Below are 8,087 nucleotides of genomic sequence, written 5' to 3'. Positions count from 1 at the left end.
GTCAAAATATCTCTGAAACCACAAGATTTGTGGGATGCTCCGGTCAGCAGTGGTGAGAATTTACCAACAGTGGTCCGAGGAAGGACAAACCACAAAATGGTGACGGTGTGTGTTGAGTGCCAAACGATCATCGATAAGGGCAACTGAGGCTATCCTATCTAGTATGACCCAACAGAAGGTCTACTGTGGCACAAGTCACACACAATTTTAATGACAGTTATGGGAGTAATGAGTCACAACAACACACAGTGCATCATACTCTGCTGCATAGTCGCAGACCAATCAGAGTGCCTATGATGACTCCCGTCCACCATCGAAAGATCTTACAATGAGCATTCGAGCGTCCGAACTGGACCTTAATTGGTCTGGTGAGTCCTGTTGCAGACCAGGTACAGCCCTTCATGACAATAGTGTTCCCTGGTGGAAGTGGCCTCTTTCAGAAGGATAATGCACCCTGCCACAGTGTTTAGGAATGGTTTGAGGTCCAATTGAGGATCTGTGGGATGTACTTGACCAACAAGTTCTATCCACGTCAGCTCCACCTCACAATCTACAGGACTTGATGGATCTGCTGCTAAAGTCTTGGCGCCAGATACCACTGGACTTGTAGAGGCCATGCCTCTGTGAGTCAGTGCTGTTCTTGTAGCATGCGGAGGACAAACAGGATATTAGCTAAGTGGTCATAATGTTTTGGCAGATGTTTCACTTGTAGCATTCAGCTTCTAAACATGCTTTTTATTGCATTATGCTTCTCTACAATGGAGAAACATCACAGGTGTGATTCTTGTCATGTAGTATAATGCCACTTTCAACATCTCACTGAGAGACAGTGTTTACACTGTAAACAATTTCCTGTAGCAATTTCAGTGTAAAATACACTAACTTTAGAGACACTTTAAAAAAGATGTCAGGAATCAGATGTCCTTCTCCCATGACTCCCATGAATGAATATGCCATGACTCTGATCCATTCTCCATGGGCTCTATGCACGGCGTTATTTCCGGTGAAGCATTAGGGATGCTCGATAACTTCCGCCGATCATAGAGTCCAATGCAATACCGAGAATTTATATTGAATTTTATACTCCATGGTTATACTAATGAAACGTTAGTCACAAAAACAGATAAAACAGACACCCCTCGTTGTGTTTATGCTTCTTTTTAAAATTATATTAAATAAACATAACTATATATAAAATTACATCTAAACGTATGTACGTTTCGTTTCAAAGACGGGAGGACAGTAAATATTGAAGACTCTGCCATAATCCCGTTTTCTCCGGTTTTCCTCCGCTTTAATCTACACAACCGGAAATGGACGAGCATCCTTACGTCAAATGCGGAACTTATGCGTGCATATAGCCCATTGAAAACCTAACAATGCTGAGGCAAATGCAACCTATTAGTGACCCAGATAAGTGTGATTTACAGGCTGGGATTTTGACCCTTTATTGACCCTTTGGCCATTTTTTACATATTGACTTTTTTCCGCTATTGTAATGAGGCTTGATGTTTTTAAAACATTTAATTTGACTTCTAAACTAAAATTCACCATGACATACTTTTGTTTGCTCTGAAAGTTAAATTCTGGACACACACACACACACACACCAACTCACTTGCTCGCTTTCAGCATCATTACTCCAGTCTTCAGTGTCACATGATCCTCCAGAAATCATTCTAATATGCTGATTTAGTGCTCCAAAAACATTTCTTATTATTATCAATGATGAAAAACAATAATATTTTTTGTGGAAACCATGATTCTTTATTTTTCTTTGAGGATTGAAAGGTTCAAAAGAACAGCATATGTTTGAAATAGAAATTTTGTAACATTATAAATGTGTTTACTGTCAATTTTAATCAATTCATTGCATTTAAAGGAGTAGTTCACTTTTGAAAAAACTTTTGCTGATAATTTACTCACCCCAATGTCATTCAAGATGTCCATGTCATTGTTTCTTCAGTCGAAAAAAAAAATTAAGGTTTTTGATGAAAACATTCCAGGATTTTTCTCAATATAATGCACTTCAGTGGGAACCAAACAGTTCAAGGTCCAAAATACAGTTTCATTGCAAACTGTTCAAAGGGCTTTAAACGACACTAGACGATGAATAAGGGTCTTATCAAGTGAAACGATCGCTCATTTAATAAATAACAAAGTTTAAGTTTTATAAACTCAAATGCTCGCCTTGCTCTTTTCTGTGACGCACTTTTGTGACTCTCCTGAACGAAATCGTCCTGGCGGAGTACTGCCCCACTTCGAGCACTGGCTCCGACAATGTTATCTTTAGCCCGCTGCATTTTGTAGGATTTATTTTTTTCATGTCAGAAAGCAAGCCTGCTATGCCAGCCCATGTAAACCGATGTAAATTGGCCAAACATACCCATAATCCTTTGCGTTCTGATGACATTACCGCACAGTTGGTCACATGTCTTAGCGATCTCCGGTCAAACCCGCTGCAGATGTGGTTCCTGTGTACATTAAACATCAAAACGACTTTTTAAATATGAACACTGCATGTTGTGCTTGTCTCTGTGTGAATGAACGGCGCAGACGCACGCTGTTTTTTTTTTTAATGTTACCTCACACACTGAAGCACAAGTGAAGTCCGCGCTGTTTTCAGTGTCTGCTGCCTCACGATATGATGACATGATTCAGGATTCCTTTCATTTCCGAGAGTCACTTCATGAGCATTTCACCGTTTAAATATGAACCCTGCATGTTGTGCTTGTCTCTAGAATGAATTAACGGCACAGACGCGCGGTTTCATTTAACGTTACTTACCACACTACATGAGTGACGCTCGCGCTGTTTTCAGTCTCTGCGGCCTCACGATATGATGACATGATTTCATTCATGTCCGAGAGTCACCCACTTCATCTCATGAGCTTTTTACCGATTAATTTGAGAAAAAATAATGTCATATCATATATCATGCACGCACGTCGCACGCACAGGTCTTTACGGCAACCCGTCAAAATAAAAGTTTGGTTTTAATTAAAGAAATTGACAAAAATAATATTAGGCTACTGTACAATATATTTAACTGCGTCTCCATTAATTAAAAATACTATAAATCCACTGAATGCTGTATTTGTCACTTGATTTTTATTATAAGCAATATTTCTCAGTATCATCAATATTTTCATAAAACAGCATGTAGCCTTCAATGCTTTCATAAATGTACATCATAAATAATAAAGTGATTGAATTGAATTTAATATATTTTTTTCAAGTAGTTAAATAAAAAAAATAAAATAAAAAAAAAAGAAGATTTTACTGTGGTACCGAAATTGGTACCGAGAACCGTGACATTTTAATGGTATCGGTACCGACTACTGGAATTTTGGTACTGTGACATCCCTACCATATATAACTGTAAATGACAATGATAATGGTGTTAGAGAAGTATATAGTACATGTAACATAGAGCTTATGCTGCTCTAATTGACTTAGTGCTGATATCAAGTGTTGTTTACATTTAAATGATCCACAGCATTCTAAGGCCATAGCAACAGAAGTTGACATTTGAAATCAACACAACTGTCCCTGCAGCCTTGAAGTCTGATCATACATGCTACAAGATCTTCACAACTCTTCAGATCAGTAAGTTTCTTCAACTTGTCTATTTTGGAAGTTGCTCTTTGGTCATCAGCATGCCTCGCTCAAGAAGAACCAGGACTCGTCCCACACACCGGAGGGGATTTTTCGTGGAGGGCGTCTCTTCCGTTCAAGATCTTTCACAGCTGGCAGCTGTAGTCAAGTTGGATCACAATTACAGCCGCATCTCTGTGGAAGTTCAAGGACCCAACGGATTAGAAGAGCGTTACCTCCAGAATGCTGCTGTCCTTCCAGACATCCATCCAGCAGCCTCGGTCTCTTCAGTGGACGTGTGTCAGCAGGAAGAGCCAGTCTCCATCCATGGATTCAGTGTGCAGGGCTACCAGGACATATACCGCTCTGTGGTGGAGCCCATGAGGATGACACGCTCTGGTCGGCACATTCCCTACAGCCTTGAGCTGGGACTGAAGATTAAGGACCGGCTGTGGAAAACCCTCAACTGCCCAACACTGGTGGAGACGGAGCAGCCTGACGGACGTGTGCTGATCACAGAGAGGTTCTCCACACCCACCAGAAGAAGCTTCGCTCCACGAATCGATGTGGACATCAGTGAAGAACCCCTTCCTGAGGAACCCAGAAGAAAGAAGCCCAGACACTGAGTGGTCAGTGTCACATGGAAGCGGGACCTTTGCATGTAAATATTTTGTATATAGTTATAGAGTAAGTTTTATAGTTTGAAGAGTATGTTTTTTTATGAATATGTTTTTTGCACACTGCTGAGATTGTTTGGATGCTTTTGGTGATTTTGGCTCCTCCTAAGTTGTTTTTGGTGTTTTTTAATGCATTGCTACATGGTTGTCACAGTGTTTGGGGTGGTGTCGACGTGGTTGCCAAGGTTTTCTGAGAGGTTGTTAGCTTGTTGCTGTGCGATTGCTTAACATTCGGAGTGGTTTTTCATGCATTGATACGTTGTTGATGGAAGGTTTTGAAGTGGTTGGCACTTGGTTTATACGTGGTTGACGGGATGTTTCGAAGTGGTTGGCACTTGGTTTATACGTGGTTGACGGGATGTTTTGCGTGATTGGTTGATTTGCGGTTTCCTTTGTCCTGTTAGGTTAGGGTAGGTTAGGTTAGGGTCCCTCACATGGTTTGATGGGATGTTTTGCGTGATTGGTTGATTTGCGGTTTCCTTTGTCCGGTTAGGGTAGGTTAGGTTAGGGTCCCTCACACGGTTTGCAGCTTGACGTGCTGTGAGGGCTTGTGTGCATCAGTGATGCTGAGGGCTACACCGCTGGTACTTCACAACTACTGGTAGGGTCACCCATAGTGGACAGGTCTCAGCTGAGGTGCCAGACGAAGACAAACCACCTTCTGGACAGGAGAGGATTGGCCTGATGTCCTTGGCAGAAGATCACAGTCTTATGACAGTGGCAACAACAACAGAATTACCTGTATGGAAGAAACTTTAAATTGATTACGTGGAAGTCATCGATGGATCGATCAACACAAGAGGCAAGTAGAAGCAACTGTTCGAACAGCATGAGGAAACACAGAATGGTTTAATAGGCTATTAGTAAAGGTGTACAAGGCTGCATTCTTTCTTTAGCACTTGTAACAGCGTCCTGTGGAGATGCACAATTAATCGTTAAAAGATCGCAATCTCGAATCAAACACTTATGTGACCATTTCTAAATGACAGTGACTCGGCTGTGTCTATTAAACCATTGAAAATACGACCACATTCAAATCTGTTCACAAACTGTGGCTGAGCCAGAGAGTCTTTTCAACTACACAGTCTCATTATTTCTATTACAAATATTCAAATTGTCACAGAAGTACTTGGACAAAAGTTTATAGTTTAGATATAAATACTGATGTCTAATATGGTAATGATCAAAATTGAAAGTAAACTGACACCTCGGATATATTGTATCAATTACTAACATCAATTATTAGCACAGTTTAAGGCACAGACTATGAATGTAATCTGAAGATAACATATTGTGTATGTACTTAAAAAGATATCACAGTTTCTGTATAATATAAAAAAAAATAATAATAAAATAAATAAACAAATAAATAAATAAAGTTGTCCTCCGAAGAGGGGGGGTGGAGGTGGGAGAAAGAAAAAAAAAGAACCTCTGGTAAATTACATTTTATTTTGTTTAGTTGTCTATTCAGAATCATAGGAGCCAATCAAATGTTATACTTTATCGTTTCTTAAATGCTTCTATGTGTGCGCGGGGTAAACATTAAAATAAATCACTTCTGAAATTGTTTCTAAATTTAGGCAGTAGGCACACGATCATGTTACCATTAATTAGAGAAGTAAAAGTTATTTTAATTTTTATTAACAGGTATCACAGTAATCTAAAATTCATAAAACAGAGCTCAATAAAGCATTTGAAATCGGTGGGTTCGCTACATGTCTATCACGTAAATACCATTAAATAGAGAACATTTACATTTAGCAGACGCTTTTCTCCAAAGCGACTTACAACTGAGGACTAAAGGACTAAAGCAAGCAAGTCATCGTGAAAAGGCAAACCAACGAAGAAGTGCTCAAAATACAAAGTTCAGGCACTGCTCAAAGTAGCCTAAGCAAGACAATGGAGGATTTAAAGGAAAAGGAGAGATTTGAATGCTTTCAGGGATTCTGCATTCCGGATGAGGATGGGCTGATCATTCCACCAGGATGGCACCGTAATGAGAATGTTCTGGAGAGTGATTTTGTGGCACTTTGTGATGGTACCACTAGGCTTCTGGTAGGGAGGTAGACTCGCAGGAGCGAGTGAAAGTAGGACGGAGCGGAGTCTGTGGTACATCTGTAAAGAAGCGTCAATGCCTTGAACTTGATACGTAAGTATTTAAGACTGGACCAACCAGCCAGTAAAACCGTGACATGTCTCATATGCCATACTGCAGTTTCGAGGGGTGGCACAAGATTAGCAGCTTCAACACTTAATAAAGCATTTAAAGACGCGTCACCCAGCAGAACACGATGGCAGATGGAGGATGAGCCGCGCCAGAATCAACAATCTCTAAAAGCTTAATTCAAATGAAGAGAAAAGTTTACAAAAGACAGCCAACGAGCGATTAATATAACCAACAAAATTATCGAGTTTAATTGTTCTGGATGACCAGCCGCAGTCAAAACTGAAATGCCGTGTATTTAACAAAATTGTTTTTACATTGTTATTGTTTAACAAATTAAAATTGCTTAATGCTCCAAAATGCAAAATGCTCCTCCCTAGAGTAAATTTTTCTAGCTAGCTAACGAGTTTATGGTCACTGGATATGTTTTTCCTGAGGTAAATGTGACGTCACATTACATTGTTTACAAGCGTTTTACTGACATCTTTCCATGGTTGAAACACTGAGCGATTCCATGAGAAAGATACGGATTTCGATAAGTTGTACTCTATCTTTTAACACACTTTCAGATGCGCGTTCATGTTTATTTCACGCTGTAATTGGTATCTTTAAGGCGGAAGAGAAAATCATCTTCTCTTAAGCTGAGCCAGAGCGATCTCATGCCACAGCGTCAAAACACTATTTATATATTTGAATTTCGTAAGAAAATGGACCTAATTTGAAATCTTAGACTTTTTTTTATATCAATAGTAACAAAGCACAAAGATTATTGCGATTTATTGGATGGGATGCTCGCTACAATGTTCCATTCATTCATCAACGGAAAACAACGGTTCGTAAAAATGAGAATCGATTAAAATCGAGAAATCAACATTTTTTTACCAAGCCCTAGTTCAAGTAGCTTACATTTTTTAAAAGTTTCTTCGTCGTCTGTTTTCTTGCGTTTATTTAGCTGATACTGCTGATTGCCCTAACTGATTCTCTGGTGCTCACGTTGCTATTTATTTCAATCACACAGCAAAGAGCATTTTAGTCCTACAGGAATATCTGAACCACAGCCAATCAGGGGCAAAGACCCGCCCAATCTCTAACTCTGATTGGTTTAGACCACGATATGATCCAACCACGCGTGCAAGCAGAACAAAAGACTCGTTTGTGGAGAAGCAGCGGATGCGATCATGCGAGAACGTTCGGTGCACTGGTGCGACCTGGGAAAACTTGTCGTCGCACCCTTACAAATTTTGGTCGCACTCTAGAGCCCTGACACACCAAGGTATTGGATCAGTACTCTAGGCCAATACCCTGAGTCCAGGTATCGGAATCGTTATCGGGAAGGGAAAAAGGGGATCAGAACATCTCTAATTGGCAAGGAGGACGAGAAGCTCGGTCTTTGCCAGGTTGAGCTGCAGGTGATGTACCTTCATCCATGCCGAGATATCCGCCAGATAGCTTGAGATCCGTATAGCTACTGTGGGATCATCTGGTTGAAATGAGAGGTAGAACTGGGTGTCAGAGAACTGAACCCTGAGGAACCCGTGGTCAGTTGATGTGCTTTGGATACCTCACCTCTCCATGCGACCCTGAAGGATCTACCTGTGAGATAGGACTCAAGCCAGTGAAGAGGAGTACCTGTGATGAGAGGGTAAAAC

Source organism: Pimephales promelas, chromosome 5 (genome assembly GCF_988280905.1).
Source record: "Pimephales promelas chromosome 5, fPimPro1.hap1.1, whole genome shotgun sequence".
NCBI lineage: Eukaryota > Metazoa > Chordata > Actinopteri > Cypriniformes > Leuciscidae > Pimephales > Pimephales promelas.
This window is presented reverse-complemented; position numbering follows the sequence as displayed.